The 18,061-nt window shown below is 42.3% G+C and overlaps 1 non-coding gene across 1 annotated transcript; it reads left to right on the top strand.

Moving 5' to 3' along the window:
• Window positions 1-9,818: 9,818 nt before the first annotated feature.
• LOC116270875 lies at window positions 9,819-9,880 on the top strand. The gene has a single exon (XR_004179180.1). It is a non-coding gene; the product is annotated as a U7 small nuclear RNA (small nuclear RNA).
• The last annotated feature ends 8,181 nt before the right edge of the window (window positions 9,881-18,061 follow it).

An 18,061-nucleotide genomic window follows, 5' to 3' on the forward strand; every position in this document is an offset into this window, starting at 1 on the left:
CCACTCCGGCCCCACAGGGTCTGTCCTGGCAGTTCCCTCCACCCGGAATACCTTCCCCCTGATCTCCTCGAGGCTTGCTAATTCCCCTCATTCTGTTCAAACGACACCTCCTCAGAGAGACATGTCCTGACCACCCTAGCTAAAATAGCACCCCTCCGCCAATCCTATTTTTTATTGTGGTAAAATGTGCATAATATAAAGAACAGAAAAATACCTAATGTAAAATTTATCATTTTAACCATTTTACCAGTTCAGTGGCATTGAGTGCATTCACAATGTCGGTCAACCATCAGTATTATCCATTTTCATCCCAAACCCCTCTCCACTAGTCTGTATTCCCTTCACTCATCTTAATTTTTCTAGATAACAGTTATTGCTCCCTGACACTATGATACTTGCTTCTTTTTTTCTTATGTTTACCACCTGTGTCCTTCACCTACAAAAGAAGCTACAAGAGGGCAGGGACTTGGTGGTGTGGCCCACAGCTCTCTCGCCAGCCCTTCAACAGTGCCTGGCACATGCTGGTGTTCAGTAAATGGTTGTGGATGAGTTAACTGATGAAGGGCATGCCTCCAGAGGAGGAGGATGCAGGTGGAGGAACAGACTGGATTTCTGCACGATTAGGGCGCATCCTCCTTGCCAGCTCCTCTCCCACCACCTCTCTATCCCCATCCTCTCTCTAATCACACTGGACTGTACCACTTCCCTGCCCTGTTCCACCACCAAGCCTTTGCCCAGGATGTTTCCCTCACTGGAAATATTGTTTCTTCACCTTCTTTGTATATCAAAATGCCCTCCATTTCTCAAAACCCTGCTCAAAACCTGCCTCCACCAGGAAGGACTCCCAGATAAATCTTTACACACATTCCAACCCCTCTCTGTTGCCAACATTCCCATGATAATGTTTCTGTCTGGATTATCCAGGTCTCTTTTTGGTTTTAAGAGACAGAAATCCATCTCAAAGTGCTAATGCAAATGTGTGTGAGTATGTGTCTGTGTGTGTGTGTGTGTGTTATTGGTTTCTAGAACCGAGTTCAAGCCTGGGCAACATAGTGAGACCCCATCTCTACAAAAATAAAAATGAGCCAGGCGTAGTGGCTCACACTTGTAATCCCAGACCTTTGAGAGGTGAAGGTAGGAGGATCACTTGAGGCCAGGAGTTCGAGACCAGCCTGGGTAACATAGTGAGACCACATGTCTACAAAAAATAAACATTAAAAATTAAATTAAATAATAAAAAAATTAAAAATTAGCCAGATGTGGTGGCACACAACTGTAGTCCCAACTACATGGGAGACTGAGGCAAGAGGATCACTGGAGCCTAGAAAGTTGAGTCTGCAGTGAGCTGTGATTGCACCACTGCACTCCAGTCTGTGTGATAAAGCGAAACCCTGTCTCTAAAAATTAAAATTTAATTCAATTTAATTCAATTTAAAAAATAAAAAATAAATAGAACTGAGTTCAGGGTCGCCGATTTCATGGCTGGATCCAGGAGGTGACCATACAATAGCACTAGGACTCTAGCTGTCTCTCCATCTGTCATCCCTGTTTCCCTGTCAGCTTCATTTTCAGAGAACCTCTCCTCTTTTGGTGGCAAAGAGAGCTGCCAGCAACTCAACTCTGGATTATAATTTATCCATTTAGAAAACCCTATTAAGTGAGATTTTCCTCTAGTAGTTCCAGCAAATTCCTGCAGAAGGCCCCCTCTGGCCTGCCTTGGGTCACATGCCCAACCCTGTGCCAGTCTCTGTGGCAAGAAGGATAAAGTGTTCTAATTGGCCAGGTCTGGTCATGTGCCCACCTCAGAAGTGGATGTGGGGTTTGCCTGGTCTGAACTACAAGAATCGAGAGTGGTGAAGAGATGGTTTCCCAAAAGAATATGGGGGATATGACCAGTAAGCACACAAAAACCCAGATGTCACTAGAGAGGCCTCTGTTGGAGCACTTAGCACACTGTCGCCAGAAACTTGAGTTATATTTGTAGGACATGTCTGCCCCCACATTTGTGAATTATCTGGGAGTGACGTCCGGCACCCAAACATCTAGCATAGTCAGTGCGCGATAAACACCAGCATTCCCCTCTCCTCCCCTCCAGGTCCCCCGGTCCTTTTTGCTTTCAGTCCATGACTTGGTCAACCTTGGAGGACTCTGTCTGACTGGTGGATCAGTGCACTGGACAGACCAATGGGGCTGCACACAGTCCCTGACCTCTGCCCTCCCCGTCTGGCACAAGATGTCCCCCACCACAGGGCTATCAAGAGGCTGTCAGTTCTTAGTCCACATCATCAGTGTGACCTTGAGAAAGTCCCTTCTCTCTGTGCCTCAGTGGTGCCTTCTGTTAAATAGGGGCTGGGAGAGGCATTAGCCTGAGAAGCATGTCCTCCTTTTCAGCACATTACATACCTCTTTATAATTTTTTCCTTGTCTCGGTACCACCTGTGCCGTAAATATTACGCAATTAATATTACATAATATTTTTTCTTTAAATGGTCCTTCTTTTAAAAACATAAATATATTATTTCAAAAGGAAAGTTTCGGGCCCTCCATAAATGGAAAACCAGTATCTCATGCCATAAATAGAAGGTAGCCATAAAAATAAGTACAATGAAAACAAAACAATGTCATCACATTCTAGCCAGATCCGGTTGCCTGCAAAAGGCTCTGGAGGCCTATTCTCTGTTAAAAAGGGAAGTAAGTGTTAAGAGAGGTGTTAAAAACACACCGGCATTGAACACAGACTTTCTCCTTAATAACAAGTTGAAGGAAAATGGGAAAGGGAGGAAGGTTCTTGCTCTGGGCTTTGGTGTTCTTTAGTTGGCATGGCTCCACTGAGCAGCAACTCAGGTACAACCTGTTGCACCCAGCCCACTCTGAGAAAGCAGTGGATCTGGCCATCCCTTCCCAGGGAGGGGCTGCTGCTCCTGATTCACACAGGGCAGGTGGGAGGTCAGAGCCCCAGCCAGGACAGAACCCGGGTTTAGGCATCTGATTTATGTTTTATAGTCAAATAAATGTACAATCTTGTGCCCTCCCAGAATAATGGCTGTGTTGAGAAGGCCAGTGAGGATAATATATCAAGTTGTCTGACTCTGTGCCTACCCCAGCGGTCCCTACCTTCTCAGTCCCAGCTACCCCCACCAAGCAAGGCGTTGGGGAATAGCAATATATTTCATTGCATAAATTTGCATGAAGAACCTCTGGAAAGCTAAGACATGAATAAAAGTGGTGGGAACCAAATAGATGGAAAATGGAGTGGGAATGAGCCTCTTCCCAGTATATGTTTTAATATATTTGAATCATATGAATATATTATTCATATTTTAAATAATACAAACAAGTATTTTCTAGCAACTGTTATGTAAGCAGACTTGGTGTTAAGCACTATGAGTTCATTCATTCATACATTCATTTATTCTTTCATTCATTCATCCTTTTATAAACAAAGTGATTCAATGACCATTATTCACACAAACAATGGATCAAGCCCTATGCTAGGCACTGAGAGCTTGTTTGTTCATTCAGTCAGTCAATTAACATCTATCAGGACTCTGTGACTTTGTTTGCTCATGTGAGGCTGGATCAGCAATAACCCCTGCCCTCGTGGTCTAGAAGGGTAGGCAGGTGCCCTAAAAAAGTTAGCTGCCAGGAGTCCAGACAGTAAGCGTAATTTCCGCAAGGCTGGGAGATGAGAGATTGCCCACACTGTAGAACCTTGCGCGTTGTCCTGGGAGGAGGGGGGCCAGATCCAGACATCACGAAGGCCTGGTCACAATGGGGAGGCGGTGGGCCATTATACAGCGGGGGAGGGGGCAGTCTTTGATGCTGAGATGAATCCCATGCAAACCCTGCCCACTCCTCCCGGACTTCTGCCTTCATCCCTTCCCCAAAGCTCCCAAAGTCACATAGGATTTCCAAGTGCCAAATCCAAAGATTACATCTCCATACACATCCACTCCACTGCTCAGCAGCATTTGGTAGAACTGAACATTCCATCTGGAAGAGAATCTGGTGGTTGCTGTGACAGAAGCTTCTGGTTGTCCTCAAAATTTTATTCTCTCCTTCTTCTATAGACAGTTGAAGAACCTATTCTTCTGGCCAATAGGATGTAAATAAAGTTGTGACCTCCAGGAAGTGTCCTCAAATATACGGAGCTTTGCTCCTTCATTTCTTCCTTCTTCCAGCTGACTGGAAAGCAGATGTGATGTCTGGAGCTCAAGTAGCTATTTTGTAACATGAGACACAGTTGGGAATGAAAGTCACACATGATGAAGTGACAAGATTGAAAAAACCTGGGTCTCTGAATCCACACGGTGCCTGACCAGTCATAAACTGCTTACTTCAGGACTTAGTGAATATGAGTTGAAAATAAACCACTTTCTTGTTTAAGCCAATTTTTAAGCATTTTTATGTTCCTTGCAGTTGAATTTAAAGCTAAGTGCTGCCTGCAGCTGTCATCTAACGAACATTTTCCATTTTCCTTTTTTCTTATGCTAAAAAGATCTTCACTTTGCTCTACCATCTACCCCTCTTTTCCTTTCTTTTTTTTTGGGGAAAATTCTGATTGGTCCAAGTAAATCATGGTGGTCTCCTTCCCCTTGCTATAATTAGTTTAGGGATGGGCATGTGGCCTGTTTCTGGCCAATGAGACATAAAAGTAAGTCTGCTCAGGGAAGGACTTCTAGGAAGGTTTCTTTAAACAAAAGAAAAAGAGCACTTTGGGAGGCTGAGGTGGAAGAATCACTTGAATCCAGAAGTTTGAGACTAGTCTGGGCAACATAGTGAAATCCTGTCTCTACAAAAAGTTAAAAGAAAAAAGAAAAGAAAAGAAAAAGGCATACATGGAAGAAATGGCTCTTTTCTGCCTCTGTACATTGCTGAGTGAGGATGCGATGGCTGGATCTGTGGCAATCATCTTGCAGCTATGAAGGGAATAGCTGAAGGAAGAGTAAAAAGATGGGGAAAAATATCCGAGTTCTTGATGATGACGTTCAGTTAACCAAAGCTCAAGTCACCCTACATCTGGGCTTCTTATTGTACGATAATAAATTCCCTTCTCGTTTACACTAATCTGGTTTGTGTTGTTGCTTGCAGGTGAAGGTGTCTTAACTGTTGTATTTTCCTTCTTAAAACACTCTCTTGTTATTCTACATACAACACATACACAAACCTTTTAGAACTAATAAATTCAGCAAAGTAGTGGGATACGAAATAGATTTCACACAAATCAGTTGCATTTCTACACACTAACAATAAATAATCCAAAAGGAAATTAAGAAAGCAATTTCATTTACAATAGCATCAAAAAGAATAAAATACTTAGAAATAAACTTAACCTAGGAGATGAAAGGTTTGTACACTGAAAACTACTTAATGTTGCTGAAGGAAATTTAAAAAGACACAAATATATGGAAAGATATCCCATGTTCATGAATTAGAAGACTTAATACTTTTGGCTGGGCATGGTGGCTTATGCCTATAATCTCAGCACTTTGGGAGGCCAAGGCAGCCAGATCACTTGAGGTCAGGCATTCAAGACCAGCCTGGCCAACACGGTGAAACCCCGCCACTATGAAAAATACAAAAATTAGCCAGGTGTGGTGGCACACACCTATAATCCCAGCTACTCAGGAGCCTGAGGCATGAGAATCATTTGAACCCGGGAGGCAGAGTTTGCAGTGAGCTGAGATCGCGCCACTGCACTTTAGCCTAGGCAACAGACCAAGACTCCATCTCAAAAAAAAAAAAAAAGGAAGGAAGACTTAATACTTTCAAGATGTCAGTACTACCCAAAGCAATCTACAGAATTAATGCAATTCCTATCAAAATCTGAAGGATTTCTTTTTGTAGAAATAGAAAAATTCATCCTAAAATTCATATGGAGTTTCAAGAGATCCTCAAATATCCAAAATAATCTTGAAAAAGAACAAAGTTGGAGGTCTCACACTTCCTGATTTCAAAACTTACTACAAAACTATAGTAATCAAAGCAGTGTCATACTGGCATAAGAACAAAAATACACACCAGTGGAAGAAAATAGAGCCCAGAAATAAAATCTCGTATATATGGTCACATGATTTTTGACAACACTGCCAAGACCATTCAATGAGGGAAAGTACAGTCTTTTCAACAAGTGACGTTGGGAAAACTGAATATTCACATGCAAAAGAATGAATCTGAACCATTACATTACATCATATGCAACAATTAACTCAAAATAGATCAAAGACCTAAATGTAAGAAATGAAACTATACAACTCTTAGAAGAAAACATAGGGAGAAAGCTTCTTGAAATTGGCGTTGACAATGATTTCTTGAATATGATACCAAAAGCACAGGTAACAAAAGAAAAAAGGCAAATTAGACTTCAGGAAAATTTAGAAATTTTGCACATCAAAAGACAGTATTAATAGAGTAAAAAGGAAACCCACAGAATGAGAGAAAATATTTGGAAAGCATATATCTTATATGCCTTCTGATATGAAAAACCATATATAATATGTGATAAAGTATACATCTGGATTGATATCCAGAATATATAAAGAATTCTTAAAACTCTACAGCAAAAAACACCCCACCAACCCAATTCAAAAATGATTTGAGTAGATATTTCTCCAAAACAGATGTACAAATGGCCAATAAGTATACGAAAAGATGTTCAACATCACTAATCATTAGGGAAATGCAGTCAAAACTATAATGAGATACCACCTCAAACCCATTAGGATGGCTACTATTAAGAAAAAAAAAATAAAAGAATAAGGTTTGCAAGGATGTGGAGAAATTGGAGCCCTGTCCACTGTTGGTGAGAATGTAAAATGATACAGCCTCTTGGAAAAAAGTGTGGTGGTTCCTAAAAATAACTAAACATAAAACTACCCTATGAGCCAGCAGTTTTACTTCTGGGTATGTATCCAAAAGAAATGGAAACATTGTCTCAAAAAGATATTTGTATATCCATGTTCATATCACCATTACTCACAGTAGCTAAAACGTGGAAGCAAGGCCAGTGGCTGCGGTGGCTCCCGCCTGTAATCCTAGAACTTTGGGAGGCTGAAGCGGGCAGATCCCTTGAAGTCAGAAGTTCAAGACCAGCCTGGTCAACACAGTGAAACCCCGTCTCTACTAAAAATACAAAAATTAGTGTGGCGTGGTGGCGCACACCTGTCATCTCAGCTACTTGGGAGGCTGAGGCATGAGAATCGCTTGAACCCAAGAGGTGGAGGTTGCAGTGAGCCGAGATCATGCCGCTGCACTCCAGTCTGGGCAACAGAGCGAGACTCCATCTCAAAACAAATACAAAAACAAAAAATCAAGGCATAAGTAACCTAAGTGTCCATCAACAGATAAATGAAAAAGCAAAATGTAGTGTATACATACACTGTCATATTATTCAGCCTTTAAAAAGAAATTCTAACACATACTACAACGTGGATGAACCATGAGAATGTTAAGTGAAATAAGCCAGTCACAAAAAGACAAATATTGTCCAATGTCACTTATATGAGGTACCTAGAATAGTCAAAGTTGAAGAGATAGAAAACAGAGGTACCTAGAATAGTCAAAGTTGTAGAGATAGAAAACAGAATGGTGGTTGCCAGGCATTGGGAGGAGAGAGGAATGCGGAGTTATTGACGAACGGGTATAGAGCTTCAATTGTACAAGAAGAAATGAGTTCTGAAAATGGATGGTAGCGATGATTGTACAACATTATGACTGTACTTAATACCACTGAACTGTACACTTTAAAATGGTTAAGATGGCGTTGGCACATGTCTGTAGTCCCAACTACTCAGGAGACTGAAGCAGGAGGATCACTTGATCCCGGGAGGTTGAGGTCGCCGTGAGCCATGACTGCGCCACTGCACTCCAGCCTGGGTGACATAGCAAGACCCTACCTCAAGAAAAAAAAAATCTAAAAAATAAAATAAAATGGTTTAGACGGTAAATTTTATGTTATGTGTATTTCACAATAACAAAAAAATAGAAAAAAAATGAAAAAGGGAATGCAACTCTGACACACTTTAAACATAAATGAGCCTTGAAGACATTATGCTAAGTGCAGTAAGCCAGTCACAAAAGGTCAAATACTGTGTGATTCCACTTATATGAGATACCTAGAGTGGTCAAGGTCACAAAGACAGAATGTAGAATGGTGGTTGCCAGGGGTGAAGGGGGAGGAATGGGGAGTTATTGTTTAATAGGTATGGAGTTTCAGAATGGGAGGATGGAAATTTCTGGAGATGAATGGTGCGATGGCTGTACAACAATGTGAATGCATGTATATTTTAGCACAATTTTTTTTTTTTTTTTTGACACAGGGTCTCACTCCCGTTGCCCAGGCTGGAGTGCAGGAGCATAATCATGGCTCACTGCAGTCTCTACCTCCTGGGCTCAAATGATCCTCCCACCTCAGTCTCCTAAGTAGCTGGGACCACAGGCACACCACCAAGTCTTGATATTTTTGTATTGTTTGTAGAAACAGGATCTCTCTATGTTGCTCAGGCTGATCTTGAACTCTCGGGCGCAAGCCATCCTCCTACCTCAGCCTCCCACAGTGCCAGGATTATGGGCCATGCAATGTCATGGTTTAAAGTGCCACGTTTACGTTGATGAATCCCAAGTGTACTCCTCCAGTCTCAACCTCTCCCACTGAGCTCCAACTGCCTTGTTGACATTTGCACTTGGATATCTAATTGGCACCTCCAACTTGGCATGTGAGTAGCGTGATTCTGAGTTCACTCTCCCTCACTTTCACGTCTTGTCACTCACTCACTCTTTCTGTCTCAGTAAACAGCACCACCACTCACTCAGCTCCTGCCAGAAACCTTGGAGTCATCCTCGATCCTTCCTTTGACAACTGTGCTCAAACAATTGAAAGGTTCTATCAGTGGACCCTAAAAAATGCCTCTCAAGGCCAACCATGTCTCTCCATCTCCAGTGCCATCTTTCACAGTGACCATCATCTTTTGTGCAAATTACTACAATAACCTCGTTACTATAACCCACATATTTCGTTCTCCTCAAAGTCACAGCAGCCATTTTAAAGTTAATACCTAATAAAGTCACTCCACAGTTTAAAATCCTACAGTAAGTTTCTGATGCTCTTAGAATAAAATCCAAACTCCTTACCGGGACCCACGAGATCTTGCATGACCCAGTTCCTGCCAACATTTCTGATCTCATACTCTCCTTGATTCGCTGTGCTTCAGTCACAGGCCCCCTTACTGTTTCTCAGATACACCAAACTCTTCTCTGTCTCAGGGACTTTGACCAGCCTATCCTTTCTGCATGGAAAGCCAGCTTCTTTTCATTCTTCACGTTTTATCTTAAACATCATGTCCTCAGGAAGGCCTTGCTTGAGCTCGTGATATCAAGCAGGAATCAGCAAACAATGGCCCATGTTTCAAATCTGGTCCACCACCCGATTTTGTAAATAAAGTTTTACTGGGACATAGTCATGCCCATTCGTTTACATATCATCTATGGCCACTTTCCCACAACAGTGGCGGAACTGTGAGTTGTGACAGACAAGGGATGTCACACAGAGTTTAAAATATGTACTATCTGATCCTTTACAGAAGAAGTTTGCTGACCCCTAATCTAAAGCAATTATTTCCTCTTCTTGAGTTGAACTCCATTGTATCACCACCCTTATTTCTTACACAGTGCTTACCACAATCTGTAATTATTTTGGTTGTTGTGTGTTTGTCATCACAAAAAAAGAAGAAAGAAAAGACAAAATAAGCATTTAAAAAACAAAAATTTACCAGGAAAGAAGTTTTTTCCTTTAGAATGATAAATCACCCAATGAAAAATACAAGTTTTATAGCTCTTTTAGAATTTGCCTAGCAGATTTTCCAGTTTTTATCAGAAAACCCCCATGGGAAAACAACAGATACTTCAAGGGAAAAAAATTACCAAGGAGTCAGTCTGTCCAAGGTAGAAAAAAACAGCAATTTTCTCATATGATCATTATAAAGGCAATCACATATTTTCAGACATAGTATATCACACAAGTAAGAAATAAAGTTGTTTTTGTTATGGAGTCTAACAGGAAAGGCTCCAATCTTCATTTATTTGTAGATTTGGAGTTCAACAGGTAGTGTTGTTTTTTCTCAGAGTACAAAGTGCTTTTATCATTTAATTATAGTCATGTATCCCATAAGGACATTTTGGTCAATGACCATCCATGTATATGACACTGGTCCCATAATATTATAATGAAGCTGAAAAGTTCCTATCACCAAGTGACATTGCAGCTGTTCTAACATCATAGTGCAATGTATTATTCACATGTTTTGGGTGAGCCTGCTGTAGACAAACCTACTACACTGCAGTGGTATAAAAGTCTAGCACATACAATTATGTACATAGACAGGCACGGTGGCTCACGCCTGTAACCCCAGCACTTTGGGAAGCCGAGGCAGGTGGATCTCCAGAGGTCAGGAGTTCAAGACCAGCCTGGCCAACATGGCGAAACCCCATCTCTACTAAAAATACAAAAATCAGCTAGGCATGGTGACTCACGCCTGTAATACCAGCTACTCAGGAGGCTGAGGCAGGAGAATCACTTGAACACAGGAGGCAGAGGTTGCAGTGGGCCAAGACAGCGTCACTGCACTCCAGCCTGGGTGACAGAGTGAGATTCCATCTCAAAAAACAAACAACAACAACAACAACAACAACAAAAAACAGTTATGGGCCGGGCACGGTGGCTCACGCCTGTAACCCCAGCACTTTGGGAGACCGACACGGGTGGATCACCTGAGGTCGGGAGTTCAAGACCAGCCTGACCAACGTGGAGAAACCCCATCTCGATTAAAAATACAAAATTAGTCTGGTGTAGTGGTGCATGCCTGTAATCCCAGCTACTCAGGAGGCTGAGGCAAGAGAATCGCTTGAACCCGGGAAACAGAAGTTGCAGTGAGCCAAGATTGTGCCATTGCATTCTAGCCTGGGCAACCAGAGCGAAACTCCATCTCAAAAAAAAAAAAAAAAAATACGGTACATAATGCTTGATAATGATAATAAACAACTTATTGATTTACATATTTACTATACTTTTTATTGTTATTTTAGAGTGTGCTCCTTCTACTTATTAACAAAAATAAGTTAACTGTAAAACAGCCTCAGATAGGTTTTCCAGGAGGTATTCAGAAGAAGGTATTGTTATCATAGGATATGATAGCCCCACATGTGTTATTGCCCTGAAAACCTTCCAGTGGAACAAGACGTGGAGCTGGAAGACAGTGATATTGATGATCCTGACCTTCTGTAGGCTGAAGCTAATGTGTGTGTTTGTGTCTTAGTTTTTAACAACAAAAAAATTTAAGTTAAAAAAAAAAATTAAAAGTAGAAAAAAGCTTATAGAATAAGGATATAAAGACAGAAAATATTTTTACACAGCTGTACAACGTGTTCCTATTTTAAGCTAAGTGTTATTATGAAATAATACAAAAAGTGTTTTTAAAATTTTTTTAAGTTTATAAAACAAAACAGTTACAGTAAGCTAAAGTTAACTATTGAAGAAAGAAACAAATTTTAAAAATAAATTTAGTATAGCCTAAGTGTACGGTGTTTATAAAGTCTACAGTAGTGTACAGTAATGTCCTAGATTTTCACATCCACTCACCACTTCCTAACTCACCAAGAGTGACTTCCAGTCCTGCAAGATCCACTCACAGTAAAGACACAAGTGTGTCTTTTTTAAAAATAATCTTTTCTACATATTTTTTCTGTATCTTTTCTACATTTAGCTATGCTTAGATACAAAAATACTTACCATTGTGTTACGATTGCCTACAACGTTCAGTACAATAACATGAGGTACAAATTTGCAGCCCAGAAGAAATAGGTTATAGCATAGAGCCTAGGTGCATGGTAGGTTGTACCATCTAGAATTGTGCAAGTACATTCTATGATGTTTGCACAAGAATGAAATCACCTAATGACACATTTCTCAGAATGTATTCCTGTTGTTAATTAACATATGACTGTATAAAACAAAAATGGCAAAGACTCAGTTTGGCTTCCAAAAACTGTTCCCCAGCTCTCCACCCCAGTTAGAACATAAGGGAACATTGTGCTTGAGGGAGAAATTGTGTCTGTACGGTTTAGCTCTGTATTATTAGTGTCTAGTACCAGTCTGACTCACATCAGGAAAAACTGTAAAATACTTTGAAGCTGAAAAAAAAAAAAAAAAAAAAAAGTCCACAAAGATTACTGGAAGTCCTCCAGAACGGTATGAATTGTCTTTACATCATTTCAGGTTAGCTGATTGTGTGGTGGCCGATGCATTTCGCATTTTTGAGCTAGTGTACACTTCCATATGTTGTAACAAGATTGATGATAATAAAAACAATTCTTGTCACAGAGATGCAGACACATTTCTTCTGCTCAAGATGCACTTGAGGCCAGATGTGGTGGCTCACGCCTGTAATCCCAGCACTTTGGGAGGCTGTGGCGGGATCACTTGAACCCAGGAGTTTGAGACCAGCCTGGGCAACATACAGAAACCCGTCTCTACAAAAAATTATTTAAAAATTAGTTAGTGTGGTGTCACATATCACTCATCTACAGTCCCAGCTACTCAGGAGGCCGAGGTGGGAGGATCGCTTGAGCCCAGGAGGTTGAGGCTGCAGAGAGTCATGATCACACCACTGCAATCTAGCCCTTTGGCAACAGAGAGAGACCCTGTCTCAAAATAATAATAATTATTATTATAATTATAATAAGAAGATGTAATTCATTCCCCCAGTCCTCTTGGAAGAAAACAGTTTTGTATCTTCAGCAAATTAATGTAAGCATTCCTCATTACCTATATATGCCTCTTCTCTTTGGATTCTCCTTTGAAGTAGTTTTTAACACCTTATTGGTTACCGCATAAATTAATGTGTTAAATAAATCTTTGACACATGTTCATTTTATATTTGAACAAGAGCATGATTTTATTCCTTTCTAAAAATTATCTCTAGCCTGGGCACAGTGGCTCATGCCTAAAATCCCAGCACTTTGGGAGGCCAAGATGGGTGGATCACAAGGTCAGGAGTTCAAGACCACCCTGGCCAAGATGCTGAAACTCTGTCTCTACTAAAAAAAACAAAAATTAGCCAGACATGGTGGCACACACCTGTAATCCCAGCTACTCAGGAGGTTGAGGCAGAAGAATCGCTTGAACCTGGGTGGCAGAGGTTGCAGTGAGCCGAGATCATGCCATTGCACTCCAGCCTGGGTGACAGAGCAAGATTCCGTCTCAAAAAAAAAAAAAAAAGCAAATCTCTAATACATATAATTTGTTTTATTACATGTTTGTTTAATAAATGCTGGAATACATAATGAGTGTGCTCTCACAGCATTCTGCACTTCTGCATAGCGCTAATCATTGGTCACATTTAACAGCTACATAGCTATTTGTGCATTTATTTGTGTGACATCTGTCTCTCTTAAGCATAAGCTCCATGAGGGCAAGGATCTTGTCTGGTTTGCTCACCAGTGTGTTTCTCAGTAACTTTCACAATACCTCCTGGCACATAGTAGGTGATTATACATATACACACACACATATACATATATACACACATATATGTACATATACATATACACACATATACATACACACATATATACACTTCTTCTCTGACCTTTCACCCACTCCAGTCCCCTTGCAAGTCACCTTCCTGCATCTCTCTCTACTGTTGCTGGCCGCCTCCCAGACACCTGGCCTCATCTTTTAGCCCTCTCCACTTTAGTCATCACATATGTGTATGTACATATACATACATGTATATGTATATGTGTATATCTGTACATACAGAGACATATATTCAGATATACATATATATGTATGTCTATGTGTGTGTTTATGTTATATGTGTGTACATATGCACATACAGAGGAAGAAGAGGGAAATCAAGGAAGGAGGAAGGAAGGGAGAAAGGGAAGGAGAGAGGAAGGAACTGGAAAAGGAAGAAGGAAACCAGTGACAGTTCACTGGACAGGAATGGGCTGGTGGCACTCCAAAGCACCCTCCCACCTGCCACCTAACTTCAGGTACCATCTATCCTCACCAGTGTGAAAACAGAGGCCAAGATGCTTTGTGAGCTCTTGAGCACTGTGTTGAGGGAAGAGCTGTGATTACTAAATTATCCCTTCCTTCCCCCAGCTCTGCTCGCCCTGCAACACTGCATCCTCCTTTCCAGACTCTTCTCTGACCTTTCACCCACTCCAGCCCCCTTGCAAGTCACTTTCCTGCGTCTCTCTCTACTGTTGCTGGCCGCCTCCCAGACGCCTGGCCTCTCCACTTTGGTCATCACCAGGCAAAAGGCCTCTAACCTACTTGCTCTGGTTCCATCAAATCATTAGACCTCTATCCGGGACTGAAAAAGTCTTCTCCCTTAAGTCTGAGCTAGAAGCTTCTAGAGACACCAGGGTGGTTAATGTAGCCCCCTGCCCTCAGGGAGCCTGCTGTATAACGGGAGAGATGATATGTGACCCTAGGAGTCTTCACATGATAGAGAATATTGGTGTCCATACATCTTCTTCTCATCTATGCCAGAGACCCCTACTTGCCCCTCATATCCATTTTCCACTTCTCCTATGGAAATAAAACCTCTCACTTTTACCTGAACACATAGCCTCTCAGAATAAAGACTACATTTCCCAGCCTCCCTTGCAGCTGATTATAGCCACACAACTAAATTCTGACCAGTAGTAGGTGAACAGAAGTGGAGAGAGCAATCTGCAAGTCATAGTTGCCCCATGCCTTTCCCACTGCCTACTGCCTGTGGTGTAGATATGTACGTGACATCTGAGACCATGGGGACTAGGGCAACACCCTGGGGGTGGCAGAGCTACAAGACAAAAGAAGCCTGGAACCCAAACAAGCTAGTCCTGGATTATTATAATTATTATTATTTTGAGATAGGATTTTCCTCTGTCATCCAGGCTAGAGTGCCGCAGCACAATCATAGCTCACTGCAACCTCAAACTCCTGAGCTCAAGCAATCCTCTCACCTCAGCCTCCTGTGTAGCTGGGACCACAGGCCTGAGCTACCATGCCCAGCCTACTCCCAGACCTGGGAGAAAAAAAAAAGTATATCTTTATGCTAGTAATACTTTGGATTTGGCCAGACACGGTGGCTCACATCTGTAATCCCAGCACCGTGGGAGGCCGAGGCAAGCAGATCACTTGAGATCAGAAGTTTGAGACCAGCCTGGCCAACATGGCGAAACCCTATCTCTACTAAAAATACAAAAAAAAAAAAAAAAAAAAAAATAGCCGGCGTGGTGGCAGGCAGCTGTAATCCCAGCTACTTGGGAGGCTGAGGCAGGAGAATCGCTTGAACCTGGGAGTTGGAGGTTGCAGTGAGCCGAGATTGTGCCACTGCACTCCACACCTGGGAGAGTCTAGCTCAAAGCAAGATTCTATCTCAAAAAAAAAAAAAAAAAAAAAAAAAAACAAAAAAACTTTGGACTTGTGTCAGAAACCTGTATACCCTATATTCTAATTGATCATCCATTTTCTTTGCAAGATGATGCAACAAGAAATAGAAGATATTTCTTGGTGGGTTGATGTTTGGCTTGTAAATGATAGCTACGAAAATTCAACAAGTTTTTTCTTTCCTACTATGTCCACTGTTTCAGAGTCTGAGGATACAGAGAAAATCTCTAGTAAAATGATGCATATATCTTAGTAAATGCACATGTATGTCTGAGTCACCTATGATTCTCCTCTTCCTACTCCCCTCCTCCTTTCTCCTTGGTCCTCATGCCCAGTGACTAATGTAACCATATACCACACCCAAAGAATGATGAGAGAGGCAGCAGAGAGGAGTGGAAAGGACATGGAATTTGTAGTCACACAGACACATTTAAATCCTAGCTTAACTTCTCAGGAATTTACTTTCCTCATTCACAAAATGGGGACAAGAGGAGTAACTGCTCCTTGGGGCTGCTGAGGGTGAGGTATAAAATGGTACGATGCATGAAAAATGTATAGCACACTGTTCAGCACGTAGTCTGTGCTCAATAAAACATGGCTGCTAGAATAGTAACATTATTATTTTTTTTTTTTTTGAGACGGAGTCTCGCTCTGTCGCCCAGGCTAGAGCGCAATGGCACGATTTCGGCTCACTGCAACCTCTACCTCCCGGATTCAAGAGATTCTCCTGCCTCGCCTCCCAAGTAGCTGGGACTACAGGCATGTGCAACCATGCCTGGCTAATTTGCAAAGTTTTAGTAGAGACGGGGTTTCACCATGTTGGCCAGGCTGGTCTCAAACTCCTGACCTCAAATGATCCACCCACCTCGGCCTCCCAAAGTGCTGGGATTACAGGCATAAGCCACTGTGCCCAGCAGTAACAATATTATTATTAATTACCCCAGTAAAGGCCACAAGAAAATACTAGGTGGGGTTTTTAAAATTTTTTTTTCCTTTTGAAGCAGGGGCTCGCTCTGTCACCCAGGCTGGAGTGCAGAAACACAATCTTAGTTCACTGCAGCCAGCCTAAACTCCTGGGCTCAAGGGATCCTTCTGCCTCAGCTAGGACTACAGGCACATGCCACCACACCTGGTTAATTTTTTTTGGTAGAGATGGAGTTTCCCAGGCTGGTCTCCAAGTCGTGGCCTCAAGTGATCCTCCCACCTCGACCTCCCAAAGCACTGGGATTACAGGTGTGAGCCCCACTGTGCCTGCCCTGTTTTTCTCCTCACCTCACTGTGCTCTGTCTCTCCTCCTCCTTCTTTCCTGCTCTTTGTCAAATCTTCCTGGGGCTTCTGCTGTTACCTCTCCCTGAATGAGAAGCTGAGGTCTAGGAAAATCCCCTTCTCCACCCCATCTACAACCAGATCCTAAACAGCAGCCTTCTCCTGGTGCTTCGAGGCAGGTTTTCTTTGCTTACTTGTCTTCCCTTGAGTAACTTACTGTTTCCCACAAGAAGTGGAAACAGAACTAGTCTAGTAGGCTAGAGATTTGGTTACAAGTCTCTGTCCTGTTAATTAACTCTTACTATGATTGTGCACAGTCACTTCCTCTCTTAGGACTCATTTCCCCCCATAAAAATACCAAGGGACCTTTGGGCTGGGCACAGTGGCTCACTCTTGCCTGTAATCCCAGCACTTTGGGAGGCCAAGTCAGGCAGATCACTTGAGGTCAGGAGCAGATCACTTGAGGTCAGGAGTTCAAGACCAGCCTGGCCAACATGGTAAAATGTCGTCTCTACTAAAACTACAAAAAAATTAGCCAGGCATGGTGGCACGCACCTGTAGTCCTAGCTACTAGGGAGGCTGAGGCATGAGAATTGCTTGAATCTGGAAGGCAGATGTTGCAGTGAGCCAAGATTGTGCCACTGCACTCCAACCTAGGAGACAGAGTGAGACTCTGTCTCATTAAAAAAAATAAATAGGCTGGGCGCAGTGGCTCACGCCTGTAATCCCAGCACTTTGGGAGGCCGAGGCGGGCGGATCACAAGGTCAAGAGATTGAGACCATCCTGGCTAACACGGTGAAACCCCGGCTCTACTAAAAATACAAAAAATTAGCCGGGCGCGGTGGCAGGCGCCTGTAGTCCCAGCTACTCAGGAGGCTGAGGCAGGAGAATGGCATGGACCCGGAAGGCAGAGCTTGCAGTGAGCCGAGATCATGCCACTGCACTCCAGCCTGGGCGACAGAGCGAGACTCCGTCTCAAATAAATAAATAAATAATAAAAAAATAAACCAGTGGACCTTCTAATCATTCTTCAAGACCCAGTTTAATGAACTGCCACCTCCTTTGTGAGTCCTTCCTCAGTTCGCTCAGAGTCTGTGGCTCTCTCCTGTGTGGTCTCCCCTGGGGTGCTTGGTACAGTCATTCCTCTGGTACAGCAGCTATCTTGTGCTTATTTATCTTTCTCCACTAGACTCTGAACAACTTGAGGACAGGTTGTAGCTTATTTAGTCTGTATCTCTGGTGTATATTACCTGACAGGCAATATGGAAAATGAAACATAAATGAATGAATGACTGGATAAACATATACAGATGGATGATTAAATTACATAGATCATAGGTGGTTATGTTGATGGA

The sequence above is a fragment of the Papio anubis genome, chromosome 16, assembly GCF_008728515.1.
Source record: "Papio anubis isolate 15944 chromosome 16, Panubis1.0, whole genome shotgun sequence".
NCBI classification, from domain to species: Eukaryota; Metazoa; Chordata; class Mammalia; order Primates; family Cercopithecidae; genus Papio; species Papio anubis.